This window comes from Pelecanus crispus, chromosome 2, assembly GCF_030463565.1.
Source record: "Pelecanus crispus isolate bPelCri1 chromosome 2, bPelCri1.pri, whole genome shotgun sequence".
NCBI classification, from domain to species: Eukaryota; Metazoa; Chordata; class Aves; order Pelecaniformes; family Pelecanidae; genus Pelecanus; species Pelecanus crispus.
In genome coordinates, this window is record NC_134644.1 from 118250070 (window position 1) to 118264905 (window position 14836).

The 14836-nt window shown below is 38.6% G+C and overlaps 1 protein-coding gene across 1 annotated transcript in view; it reads right to left on the bottom strand.

Moving 5' to 3' along the window:
- Positions 1–14836, bottom strand: part of PTPRM (protein tyrosine phosphatase receptor type M) — a 509987-nt gene that overhangs the window by 37673 nt on the left and 457478 nt on the right. The gene's annotated exons all lie outside the window — the stretch shown is intronic.

The window sequence follows — 14836 nt, forward strand, 5'->3', positions numbered from 1 at the left end:
CAGTTCAGATCCTGAAATCACAAATTACAACTGGGGAGAGATCCCAAATGCTAATTTCTTCTTAAAGATTTTGAATTTGTCATTCTTTATAAAGAAAAAAAAAAAGATAATAAATTATGAGAAAAATAAATCTTTAGAAAAAGTAATAGCATTTTTCAAGCTAGAGAAAGAGCTGAACTCTGAGAAGTCTTTCAAGCTTGATTCCAAATGTTCTTCTAGAAGAAAGGTCCTATTCTGCAGTGCTGAGTACACTCTTCTCAATCTTACTATCCAAATGATAAGACAATCATAATTATAAGTGCTCGATGGGATTTCCTGCTCTCCTCAAGTACTCTCAAGTGTTTTCTTGCTTTTCCTCTCCAATTCCTACATGTAGCCTCCAAACTTCTTTCACATTCAGGACACTGAGAGGAAAAAAAACACCCGAAAACCTACCTTAAAGTCTCAGAAAGTAATTCTTTTCTACCCCATTTTTCTTTTCTTCTTGACATTTTCCGAATTATTTTCTGACATATGAATAAATTATTACTTGTCTCCAGCCAGAATTGAAAAGCATTAGAGGCTAGGTAGGGTTGGAGGATTTATTGTCATGAAGAACTGAACAATTTGATTCCAGAGACTGGTGGTAGGGAGAGAAAGAGCCTATAATTGTTCTAAGCATCAACTTAACAGATGTGTGCACAATAGGCAGGAAGGTTATTCTCAGCAGTTGCCCCCTTGCAGGAGGAGAAGGTCTGAAGAGAAGGTTCTGTGCTGCCTGACGGTAAGCCTGCAGCGTACCCCATTAGCTACACAATATAGTAGTTGGTATCAAAGATTTCTGCTGTGAAAAAAAGAAATCAACAACATACTGCAACCAGAAGATGAAAAGCAAAGGAAAATAAGAAAAAGAAATCAACCCTCCAAACCCCAAGCTAATTAAATGCGTTACTGAAAAAAATCAACAGAAATGATCGGTTGTATATATCACAACCATTAGTCGTATTACTAGTGGTTGTTAGTTGCTGCTCTGGGAATGCAAACATATTAGGAAATGGAAAATCACACAGCTTTTAAGAATGGTTTAAACTCTTAAGAAGGTGCTTCTGTACACAGAGCTTTCTAGAGCCTCAATTTCTGCTTGTTATTGTGAGACCCAGTTCTAACAACTGGTATTGCTACTGGGGTATGTGATCAATTTGAATGTGATAAACTAGCCCAGAATACAGGAAAAAGTGTTCAGACGTAGGGAAGAAAGCAAACACACAAAGAAACAAGTAAAACCTGAATCCTGAAATGTCCCCAGCACTTACTCAGATGGGACTTGTAAATCTATGGGTCATTTTTCAATTTCTAGAAAAGCAAGCAGCTTAAACAAGGAACAAATAGCTTCTAAAACCTTTTCCTAGCGTAGAATGTCAAATCCACAAGCTAATGTTTGGCCCACCTGAGACCAAATTCCGTGATAGATATTAAAGCTAGAAATGTGCAGAAAATGAACAGATACTTTCAAGCTCCAAAGGCTCCCCAGGGACAGTGCATGGGCAGTGGTAGCTGTTAGCATGTGTCGATAAAGGCAGCAGACTGACAAGACGCAAGACTTGTATCTGCAGCAGTTAAATTCCATGTTGAAAAGAGTGCAATAAACCTCCTTCCAGTGAGTAGATGCATCCACCCCGCAGGAGGAGGTGGTTATAAAATGGTCCCCTCACCTAATGGTTAGTGCAGTTTCTAGTAGCAATGATAACCGGCTTCACTTTTTACTGAAGCAAAACTTGCTGCTTGCTATTGTGACTGCCTACAGCTTGACCACTCAAGGACTGGGTCCAGAGGAGGGCCACAAAAATGATCCGAGGGCTGGAGCACCTCTCCTATGAGGCCAGGCTGAGAGAGCTGGGGTTGTTCAGCCTGGAGAAGAGAAGGCTGTGGGGAGACCATTTTGCGGCCTTTCGGTACTTAAAGGGGGCCTACAGGAAGGATGGGGCAATCTTTTTAGCAAGGCCTGTTGTGACAGGACAAGGAATAATGGATTTAAACTAAAGAAGACTATATTTAGACTGGATATAAGAAAGAATTTTTTTACAATGAGGTGGTGAAGCACTGGCACAGGTTGCCCAGAGAGGTGGCGGAGGCCCCATCCCTGGCAACATTCCAGGTCAGGTTGGCTGGGGCTCTGAGCAACCTGATCGAGTTAAAGCTGTCCCTGCTCACTGCAGGGGGGTTGGGCTAGATGGCCTCTCAAGGTCCCTTCCAACCCAAAGCATTCTATGATTCTATGATTCTAAGGACAACTAGCTAACATGCCTGCATAGAGGGAGCTGCATTTTAGTCCCCATTCTTTACCATGTATGATCCCTTCCAAATGAACTTGAGATACAGTAAATGTTTTCTTATTAACAGATATGGCTGCATCGCAAAAAAAAGCCAAAAAGCAATGATTCCCTTTGCAACTACACTGCCAAAAAACCCCAAACCCATTATGTAGCAGAGATTGTTCAAAAACACCACATGAAAGCATAAAACCAGAGATTAAAAAAAAATTACTGGGACAACAGACTACACGCTAATAGATTAAAAAGTTCAAGAATTCTCCTTTTGCTAATGAACCTCTTAAATGGGACAGACTAGCCGTTAGTAAGATAACTTACACAGAATTTCGCAGGAGGAAGCAGAATTACAGGGTTACTAATGCTCTGCCAGTCCGCTGATCTGATAATCCATAAGTGCATGTTATTTGCTCTTTTAACCATGCTAGAATTTGGAGGTAAGAACAAAACGCCCTTTCAGAAAAAGCCATGTAAAAAACTGCAGCTAAGTGTTACTTTAAACTATAAATGTCACTGCAGGCAAGGGAACATCTCCCCTAACTGAAATACATTTTTTCCCTACTCAATAAGGCAACGTGCCCAAGATTTTGCCAACAGGAATTTGCAGGTGCATCATTATGTGATCAGGTTTTCATCAGTGTTCAGTTCTGTCAGCCTCCCAGTTACCTTACGGGAAGCTCATCAGTGGTCAGCAGCTCTGCAAACCTGGACACCTCTTTGCGTGACCAGGTGTAGACTAAGGAGTGTAAGATTAGGTTCCACTTTTTCACAAAGTAAAATAAAATAAAATGACTTGATCTGTCTGTCTAAAATAGTCAGCATACTATAAAGAAAAGTGGCAGATCCCAGTTGTGCTGATTTAGTCAACTATCAAGATAAACTGCTCGTTCAGTATTTTTTTGTAATTGCATCGCCACTGCCACACAGCAGTACAGCTGCATGCTGGCTCATCTCCGCCCTCCCCAACTGAGCTGGTTTCTGAAAGGAAGACACTTTAAAGATCTGATCAGTTGCTGATAATCTGATTTGTCAAGGGCAGTCTTTACTATACGCTGGTTGAATAGGTATGGTAGCATGCATTTAACTTTCACCCTTCCAGGAGTTCTTAAGGGTTTAGTGCCTGCATGGAGGCCAGCAAAGTCCAGAACAAAGCTCTGCTGTAAAAACTTAAAATCTTTCCGCAATAACTTCTCTCAAAATAGGTTTAGACATTTGTTTTCTACCACAACATATACACTTAAATTGACTTTAAAGGCTTATACAAGAGTATGTGTTTATAGGCACAGTATGTATGCTCCTATAAATACTGTGAATAATTTTTAAGTCTGGGATAAAACTGTGGTCAAGGTATCACTAAACCATATGGGCCCACCACCCACCACTAGCTATCCAAATGCATACAGATCAGTCTTCTGTATTTTAAGGTGTCAAGAAAACAATGATGAAAAAGAATCAGGTCATATAACCTGAATGCTTCTAATGCTTTAATTAAAGCCCTCCCAAGTCTGTTCCAGAAACTAAAACAGCATTGAGGGTAAAACATACCCCAGTGCCATGCACCTCTTCACTTTTACTGAAGTCTCCTATAGGAGACTTATCGCTGTAAGAATTAGCACACTAAAAGGCAACATACATTTGTACTGGCAAAACATGGCCATAAATGCTTCAGTGTTATTTATTAATTGCTGGTTTCTAGCTGCCATATGTCAGTATTAATCATTATTTGTCGCTTTTGCATATCCCAGCCCCAGACATTTTGTGCACTAAAGAATCTCAATGAAATTAAACAACACATTCTTGCTTTTATCACCTTATTTCATTGACTTATAGTGTTGACTGTGATGGCATTTGAAATGCATTTTCTAATTTTAGCCTTACAAATATTAATTGTTACATAATCTTCAGCAGGGCTGTATTGTAATTATAAAGCTATGCTGGCTTTCCTGATATAACTTTCTTGGAAATCGCTCTTGCCTTGGAAAAATACAAATAAACAAAGCTGTGGATGAACTTCCAACAAGGCTGGTTCCCTATACATCTGTTAAGCCAGCAGGCAGCCCAAGCAAAGAAGCCTGAGGCTACAGCTACTCTTATGCGAGGTATGGAAAAAGCCTCCCCCTCGGTTTTAAACCTTATTTTAACGGACCCCTTCACAGTAGTAGATTCAGAGATGGCGCAGAGAGGAGCCACTTGTTTGCAGAGGCAGTAATTAATTCATAGTCAGGTAAGAAAGAACACCATTTTGTAAGCAAGGATTCGACCAGAACTTAATTCGCAAACAACTAAAAGATGTTCGGTTTCTCCTAATACTAGTTTTAACCCAGGCTTCAGAATATACCATGCATATCAAATATATGCAGAATCTATATTTGAATCATAGCTGGTCCACCATTTCTTTTTTTGGCCTTTTGCAATGATACCTTACAATGCAAAAAAAAAAAGGAAATGGCATGCAGCAATGCTATTCCACAGTAAGTCACCTCAGCTACACTCAAGTGGGTTAATCAGGACTGAGCTATGAATTTAAAATGTGTTTTTCATTATTTCCTCACCTTAGATGGATTGTCAATAAGAAACAGATCTGACTGAACCTTGTTAGCTTGACATTTCAGGAAAATGCTGCTTATAAAGCCAGCTGAAATGCTTTATTGGGGCAAATCCTGCCCAGTGCAGCTACTGGCAATGTAGAGGCTTTCTACTGTATCCTTTGCTCAGGAAAAACACTGCCTTCTCTCATTATCAGCCAAGGGACAGCACAGTGAATAGTAATTGGCTGGTTTTCAAGCACAAACTAAATCCTACCTGCTTCAAGCTAGCCAGTCAGCAAGGCCTGCTGCCTGCACATTACTATATGTGAAAATTGGCTTTCCCAAAATGAAATTTTCAAAGTGCTTTCAAGTCCCATTAGCTTTCAATAAGGCTTAGATTACTAAGTAACTGCGGTGCATGTAGAAATTTTATCTATAGCTCCCATGAGACTGACCAGTGCTTTGGCTGGCTTTCTGTACCACCTCCTCCTATATTTTGAGGAGTCAGCACTAGACCTTTCACAGGATGACGGAAAGGAGGAGATTGACCCGTAAATTCTCCATCTCTTTTCAAATGTAAAAAGAACATAAAAACATTTGGCCTGTAACATGCCATTTACAGTGTACAGTAGTGATAAGCTTATTGTTTTATGAAATATATGCGTCTCACAGCTAGCTAAAATAAAAACAACCCTCCATTCTAAATTCCCAGTTTAATATAGAGATGCTTAAAAAATATCCTTTGAGTAATGACAAAACTGATTATTCCAGAGTATTTTTTCTTTAAAATTGCTCATTTCACAAAACCAGATAATCAGTTTGGAAAGACGTATTTTGTAGGTGTGTGTATACACACACATCAACATTGGCTACAGCTGGATCATTTCTCTTGTTGGCATTTCGTCTGATCCTGTTCTGCAGTGATTCTATGGGTAGTCAGAAAGTTTTATGGGGATGCGGTATCTAGCCTCTGGAATATCACATGGCATTTTCTTTTCTTTATTGATACAGATCTAACTAGGCTGGAACAGCGCACATCTCTATGCATTATTTTGTCTGCATTATGGTACCATCTAGAAATCCCAGCCCAGGACTGGAGCTCCACTGTAGTGGGAACTGCAGTACATATTAAATGCTTATGAATACACAAAAGGTGTTCATGTCCCTCACAGTCACAATCCAAACACACCTTGAGAGACAACAGGAAGCGAGGCAGGGTTCAAATGAACCGAACAGGCTCGGTATAATACACAGCAGCCACAATATGCCAGCTCCCTAGCCGTTTCTGAATCATCTCACCTGTCCCTGCTCCACATTAGTATTTCCACCATGTTCAGAAGCAAGCCATTGCTTCACTTAAATATATTTTTAAGTCTGACACCAGACTTCATTTGTGCACTCTTGGCAGGTACCATTTAAGACATTTTTATAACACTACAGCTAATGCTACCGGCTAACTTTCCATCTAATAAAGTGTTACACACTTATTGATTGACATTTCTCCACAGCTAAATTTCCAATACTAGCTCAGTTTGTTCTGTATCAACAAAATAAAATGAAAATGTCATATGATTTCCCAAAGAATAAATAGCACATTCCCGTAACACCTTTTGACTACTCACAGAAGTACTGCAGACTGGGAACAGAGGAACTGGCCGCAACAGAAATGGTCCAGATTTATCCAGTTAGCCTGAGATTAAGCAAAGCTGAATGCAATAAAAGCTGTGTACATAGTACTACTGGCCATGTAGGTACCATTATGCCATTCAAGAAAGCTGCTTTTTCTAATCTTAACTGCAGGAAACTAAAAAACCCAGCAAAACAATGTAGTTCATCCAGTATAAATGAAGAACTCTTTCTTTCATATAATTTCTTTGCCACACAGTGGGATGTTAAATGGTTTGCTCCTCTCATTAACATTTTCTCAGACTGGATAAATCCAGTATCGCCTAAATTTTGCATTACATGTAGCGCTCCTGGGTGTTAGGGATCCCCTACTGAGGGTTATGTGGGATACCTGAATAAGGCCAGAGTCTGAATCTTTACCTCATGCAGCTTTTAAGAGAGTACTGCTAGGCAATGGCTTGCAGGGAGTATGTTTCAGTTTTTTCTGCTATGAAACAGGAATACTTCGAATAACTGTAATTGTAACTAGAGGCCTTGATGTATTTTCCAGTGGAGTGTACTGGCTACAGAGAAACAGAGTTGGTCTCACTCGCACATGGACTCTCTTTCTCTCTGCCCTACAGACATTCAGTTGTTTAATTACAGTCAAGCACATTGGGAGAACGATAGGGGACTCGTGGGAAACTGAGATACAGGTCCATATTGAGTCAGATCAAATAGCAACATGAGGTATTGGCTCTCCATCTGAGGTCACAGCTCTTGACTGAAGGCTTATTCCAGAAGCCTTAAGCCCACAGTTTGAACCTGAACTGTCTTTGTGAAAGCAGTCCAACAGAAAGTTTCAGTTCAGCTGAATCAATGTTTTCCAGTAAGAAAGCTGGTTTAGTTTCCAATTTGTGCATTCTTCTAAATAAGGGTGATTTTCATAATGGAGATAAGAATACCTATTAATCACTCATTCTAAATAGCCCATCTGAGCTTGGGAAGACTAACAAATATGGAATTTATTTTGTAAAAAACATGCTGCCTGTAACATTTCCAACTCAAAAATCTTAGGTAATTGACTTGTTGGACTGGGTTCTTCCTATCAACTTGTAATGCAGAATCAATTTTGATGATGGATGAGAAGTTTAAGATCATTTTATCCCCTTCACTAGAAGGTTCCTTAGGGAATGGACAAAAGAACCTAATTAGTCTTTCCCATTTGTACTTTCTGTTTTCATGTTTAGTCAATCATAAGCATCAGGATGTAATAAAATCATCACTATTCTCTAGCTCAAAAATATGAGTTCATTTTGGCTACTTGTTTCTTTTATTTTTCCCCAAGGACCTTATTGTGAAGGAATGTTGCTCATGCTTGTGAGTAAGATATTCAGATGCTGTATTTTTTAAACTTGTGCTGAGAGTTTAAGTGCATTAACATGAACACTTTACCCAGATGAACAAACGAGATAATTTAGTCTACATTAAAGCTTAAGTAAAAATGCTAGCAAACCCAAATTTGTCATAACTTATTATCCTGATAGGTATCTCATGACTGAGATATATCACTCACAATATATTTTTCTATTTAAGGCTGGAGGACTTTGGTACATTCATTTCTTCCTCAGTCATAGAAATAGTCAGAATCGAACAGATATTGTCAGATCAAGATAAAGATGAAGGTCATTAACAAATAAATGTGTATTGGATATTTTTCCTTTTAACTTCAAGATAATTATGGTAAAAATTAAATCTGTGTGACAACAAATTCTCTCAGCACTATTATTTATTGTTACTTTTGGGAGCACATTGGTTATTTTCACAACTTCAAGTAGGAAAGGGCAACACTAACCTTTTAATCCTATTTATTATTATTATTTTATGGGAGACTGCAGTATTTGATGTACAGTGTAAACAAGGAAAGCTATTCTAGCATGTGGAGTGTTGTAACAGAATGAGATTTAGCAGCAGCAGAGGGAATCTCCACAAAGTCTACATCTGAATATGCAACTGCACGGACGAATACAGATGGATAGGGAAAGAAATTAATCCAATAAGCCTGTATCTTTTTTTTTCAAAGGCAGTGCTTCAAAATCACCCAGGCTGTCATGTGCATTGGTGGCCATATCAATATAGAGATTTCAGTTGCCACCAAAGGATACAGAACAGAGAAAAGATGACAGGTTTCAAAGATTCGGATACGGTGACAAGACAAAAAAAGCTGCCTTATTTTTTTCTTGATACATTTGTTTCTGAAATACATTCTGTTTGTAAATTTGCTACACTCCCTTTTTTAACAGCAAATGAGAAGACGAAAAGCCTTCTTACACCTGCTGCCAAGCTTCCTCCAGGCTGCTGAAGACTGGCTGGAAAATAAACTTCACAGAAAAAAAGATGCTTTGACTACGTGATTTTCCTGACAAGCCGCATTTCTCTGCTCCTCCTTCTGCTTTAGCATTAGGCTTCACTGATTGACAGGCATGTTAACAGTACTCCGTCAAGAGTGCCAGGCACCTTCCCCATCAAGTCCAATTTATGGCTGATTCTTTATTGAGGATGGAAACCCTATTATCCAAACATCAGCTTTTCATAATTCTCATCCCCCCAAAATACAGACATGTGAGGTACATTTGTAAGGCTGATGTTTTATACATCTTCCTTGGACAAAAAACGGATTCTAGTGCATAATCTAGGTAATTAGGAGTCTGAGCAGCAAATACACTAATACATGGCCACCTCCATAATGTTCTTTTCTGAAACTGTGTTTGGTTCACAAGGACAGTTTGCTCCACTCTTGAGTTTCAGGAAGATCATAACTTCCTTGCTTGCAGGACATATTTTATAGCCATGTTTTTAAAAAGAGGTCAAATATATTACTTTTCACACAATCTTCTATTTTCTGCAATACAACCTTGAAACATTTCCTTTGCCCTGACTCACCTCTTTGCCTACTTCATTACTGTACTCTCTCTATTCTCTTACTTCTTAATTCTGATATGCAAAAGTCTGTTGTAGCTATTCTAGACTGACTTCACAACAGCGAAATCAAACCAATATCTTGTCTTTGAGACAGAGATCTATATATGCTCTGAAGACCTTTATGTCTGATTTCCTGCTGCTCAATCTTTGCGGGGGAGAGGATAGAATGATTGCTTTTTCTTCCTCTGTGGCTTTGACAATGGACTACAGAAAAATCATCAATTTCTCAAAGTGTTGTTTCATAAGCCACATTAACAAGCAAGTGAAAGACCGGCCTGCATGGGATGTGGGAATTTATATTAGCAAATAAATATTAAATAATTATTCAGTATAATTTCTAGAGCCTGTTTGTACTTTCGAAGAATTTCCAAAGGTTTATGAAAGGCAGGCATGTATTTTATGCAAAATGTAGCCACACATATGTGAAGAAGAATGTAAGTGGCTCTACCTAGTAATGGATCTATCAGCAGTTTTCCAACAATGCTCCTGTTTCACTTGGTCTACACACAGATTCAGAGAAGTGACACACTGCAACAGAGCCTAAGCCAACTTTGCATGTATTAGAAAACTATGCTAGCTCTGCATTTACAGCCTTCTACACTGAATGGAAAGCAACAGGGGAACCTCATTCCCTGCACAGAACAAAACTACCGCACAGCTGATTAAGACAAAGACAGAAAAATAGAGGAATCATGAAAAAGGTGAAAGATAACTATTCTAACACAGTTATCACTAAAATCTCCTATTATAAACAAAGAAGCAGAGAGAAACTCTGGTATTCTCATGTACCATAATGTGGCGACTGTTGAAAAGTGTTGACTTTGATAGTTACCAGTTTTTACTACACACTGTCTCTTTTTGTCCTCAACAGTAGTAAAAGTACCAACTTTTAAAAGATGCTCAAATGTTGTAATTGTTATCATCAGCCTTCAGTGATAAATAGTAGTAAGACTGCTCTGGTGAATTTGCCACATGGCTTCACAATATATCCTGGAGATACCACTTCCATATGTAAAGGGTCTATTACTTCTGTATGCATTTGGGTGTGGGAAAAAAGTAACTTCTTTGCCATTTGTCACCACTGTTGCAAAACAGGAGAAGGACATGTTTCAGAAAGCCTCGCCTGTTCAATGTACTGCTTAAGAATGGGTTTATCTCCTTCACTGAAGACAGATGACTTCAACCACCTTTTTAAAGTTTTGATGATTAAGAAGTAAAGAACATCATCAAACACCGTTGAATCTTCAAGATTAATACAGGTGTATAGAATTCAATCACTTCGTATTTGTATCAGGAAATCAGCCTGACTACCCTATATCCTGCAAAAATGACAGCATATATAAAGCTGAAAAATTGTGTAGAACTATCTTGCTTTGTTGTTTTTCAATTCTCCCTGAAGTAATTTCAAACGTTAATTTTCATCTGGAGGCTAAAACCATGGCAGCAAAAGTTTCTTTGTAAAGAGAAGTGTGGAGCTTCCACACTGCTGTAGTTCTGACAAGTTTTTGCAACATAAAAACAAAAAACATGCCAAGGAAGTTAAGAGTATTATTATTCAAAGCAATAGTCCTCCTTCAGATGCCTGAAAGGGAACTTTCAGTTTGAAAGAAAACGTATTTTTGTTTCTGAAAACCCTTATTAAAATGTTCACACAACATATACAGTCGTGTGTGGAAGAAAGACACATCTTTTGCAGAAAAGAAAAGGAATATGAAAGGGGTTATTACAGCAGCAAGTTTATGCTGCTGTAGTGAAGACTGTAAACATTTCCACTGTAAATATTTATTTTCAGAAGTTTATAACTCATACCTAAAAAACTTCTCCTGACTGAAACTTGACTTGATGTCTGTCTCCATAATCAGCAATACACAAAGTGAAACAGTTTAGTATCTGCTTTACAGTTGGATACAGGAAAAAAAAGAGGTTGAAAGGCTACATTGGGCTATTACATCTAAAGCTGCTTTATTTTCAAGAGTAACCTTTTACAGTCATTAAGATACGCTCTGAAGCACTTCCACAAAATATCTTAGATCCGGTTCCCCTGCATGCTGCAGCAAGCAGAGACAATCTGAACCACAAGGAGTATTCAAAAGTCTGAGATGCACAAATGAATGTACTTCATATATAAAGACATGCAGCTTGCATGGGAGTATCTGCTGTTTCACACATGATTGATCTGCTTGAAAACCAGCCCTGGTGGAAATGGCAATGAGCAATGCTGTAGAACTATATTAACATTCATTTGTCACTCATAATTTACAGATGCTGGTGCAGTGGTGGAGGAAGAAAACCTTACAAAACCTTTGATAGAGACTTGCTAAAAGAAGCTAAGTCATAGCTTGGTTAACTACATGAACTTCAGGGGACACAGAACAAGTAAATACAAGAAAGATCAATTTTTCCTGCTTAGTAATCAGAGTGAGACATGCAAGATCAACAACAGTCATCCAATAGTAAAAACATCCAGCAGCGTGTGTGAGAATAAGTACCGTACAGATATTCAACCTAATGCTCTCACTAAAGGACCTGGTTAAAATTCATTGATTAACTAACTCCTGGAAAAAAAAAAAAAAACCTAGCTGCCAGTAAATTGAACAGATCATACAAGAGCTTGATATTCTGCTACAAAAAAAATTTAAGGAATTATATCCATGGGAATAAGGGATATATAAAACTAAATAGCGAGTTTTAAATTGCACCAGCTTGCTGGTTCTGCATGACCCAAGATGCTGGCTTGTGATGAGGGATTCTGTTTAATCGTGGTGACTCAGGTGCGGATCCCATCTGTTGATGCCAATTACAGCAGAGCACCAAAAGTCTTTATTAGCTGTAGATTCAGTCTACCACTCACATTATACTTATCACATAAAGGAAAATTGATGTTAATTTTGTAATTGAAATTGCACACTCTGAATGTGTTACCCCTAAAATGGAACTAAACCCTTTTTTGATTATTAGTTGAGAAAGCCTCCATTACGTATGTCTTTTAAAAATGTTTCTCCCCCTAATTCAAGTTAGCAGCAGGATGCTATGAATGCCAAGGTGGAAAGATACCAGTCTGTATGTCAAACTCTGGTTAGTATGGAAGACAGTAACATTTTAATAAACAGGTGATTATGCAACTCCCAGCTCTGTTAAAAGTGGATTGGTAGTCTACTACAAACTGATTTAATTTGCCGCTTTTTCACTTCAAACAATTATATTTGCTCATTAACACTTGATATGTTGAATGCAGCTGAAGAGAACATAGGAAAATTAAATATCAATCATTCTAACTCCTCAGAGATTGAAAGCTGATTGACGTAGTATTTTCCTTCAAAGAACAATATGCATGTGCACCTGTGAAAGTTGCGGTGGAGGAGAAAAGGGAGAATGGGAAAAGTTATTTAAAGAATGATGTAAAGTAGACATCAAGGGAATTAAACATGCGGCTTAACTGTTGGGCTGCATTGATGTGTTTATACATATCTATATGAAAGCATGTTCCAAAACAGAGCATGAACTTCATTGGCTATACTGCAAGCCGTGGCTCATGACAGGCTTACTAGTAAGGAAGACATACAGAGGCATAGTCTGTCTGACGTGAAACAAATGTCTTTCCTTTCATAGTTAATATAGAGCCTTAAAGGAGTTTTAGAGATAATTCCCAGTTACCGTATCACCTTTGCAAAAGACAGAGACTGCAGAAGTGCTACTATTGCGCAAAGGCTTTGTCAGGAAGCTGGGAAGACTGGAGAATAACACTAACTAGCCTTTACACAGCTGCATCTACCAGGACATTGCAGAGAACTATAAAAAGCAGATGAGTATTTTTAACCCTATTCTGCAGATGGGAAAGCTGAGACAGAGGAAGGAAAAGAAACTTTCTCATGATTCTTCATCAGGCCAGGAAGAGAGCCAGAGAGAATACATAAGCCTTTTGAGATCAGTGCTCTTCGCTCCTCCAAAATGGAGATAGAAATCTGCTTCCCAACTGGCCTTAAAAAATAAGATGTTAAAGATGTAATCCACAAAAAAACTCACAGACAGATTATTTTGAATTTGCTGTAAACTGTATGCCCATTTTAAAATTAATTTTATATTCTTCAGAGAGTCAGTTTCTCACTCATTGCACCATGGGAGGGGTTAGGCACCCCTGTGTGCACTTAGCTGCACCTACACAGAAGACACTGATGGGACCTGCCCCAAAGACTGACAGCTGAAACAGTCATATATCCTTTACATCTTGGAAGAAGACTTGTTTCTACTCTTCTCATTCTCCTTCTTGACTGGGTATTTCTTGACACCATATCAGGAAAAAAGTGTGGCAAAGAAACTGTTGGGACTTCCTGGTGGATCTGGTACATAGACTTTCACTACATTATTTGTACATTATTACATACTTGGTTTTAAGAGCTGAACATACAAAAACCTCAGGATTGGTATTTACTATGCAGGTATTATGATGAGTTGATAAAGCTGCATTTAAACTTGCTTCAGATAGGGATCTCATATGTCTATCAGAAAGCTGTCAGGGAGATCTTCGGGTGAACGTTCTGATGAAAACAACTGTATTACAAACTGCAAGTAAAATGCCAACTGTATCTTTTTATTTTAGGATTCAATTAAAGGTGAAAACCAAAAGCATCATTAGCTAAAGGTTAAATGGAACAATCCATTTCTTTTTAGAAGAGGAGGGTGTAAAAGCCCAATGGGAATGTAGCAAATGCTCCATTTTTGTCCTAGTTTTCCTGTCTGGCTCATCTGTAGAAACACTGTGGACTGAGGAATGTGGTGGGTGGGTAGCAGAAGTGGAAGAAGCAGCACATTTAAATGGCTCATATTCTAAGATTGCAAATTCTGATTCTGGTCTAAAAGTGTAATATGACAGTAGCGACGTGGTTCTAGAAATGTGATCTGCATCCTGTCCCACTGTCATCTGACGCAAATTAGCACCTCATTTGGGACTGTTGAGAGCAGAAGTACAGAAAGGCAGAGATACGAAGCCTCCCACCGGTAGAAGTGGGGACTGGAGGGTCCATACTCTGGGTCACTTAGGGGACAGCTGAAATCACAGTAAGAGCTCTGATTTGACATGGCCAACATTTTCTCTGCTTTGATAAAAAGTCATTAAAAAGTATATATGACCTGTATATGCAACACATGGTGAGATTATTCTGAGTATATTATACTCAGTACTCCAGCTGGCTCCTAAATGTGGGCATGTGTTGAAATAACCTATGTGGGTGTAGCTCAACTTCTTCAGATCCACAGGCAAATGCAGGAAGCTCTGTCACAGAATACCTATTACAGAGAAGATTCCCTCCAAGCAGTGGAGGAGCAATCAGATTTTCACATGTATGCTATCCAAGCATAGTCAGGAGATTGGCATATTGTTCAATATTATGATTAAGCAGTCACAGAAGACTCATCTTT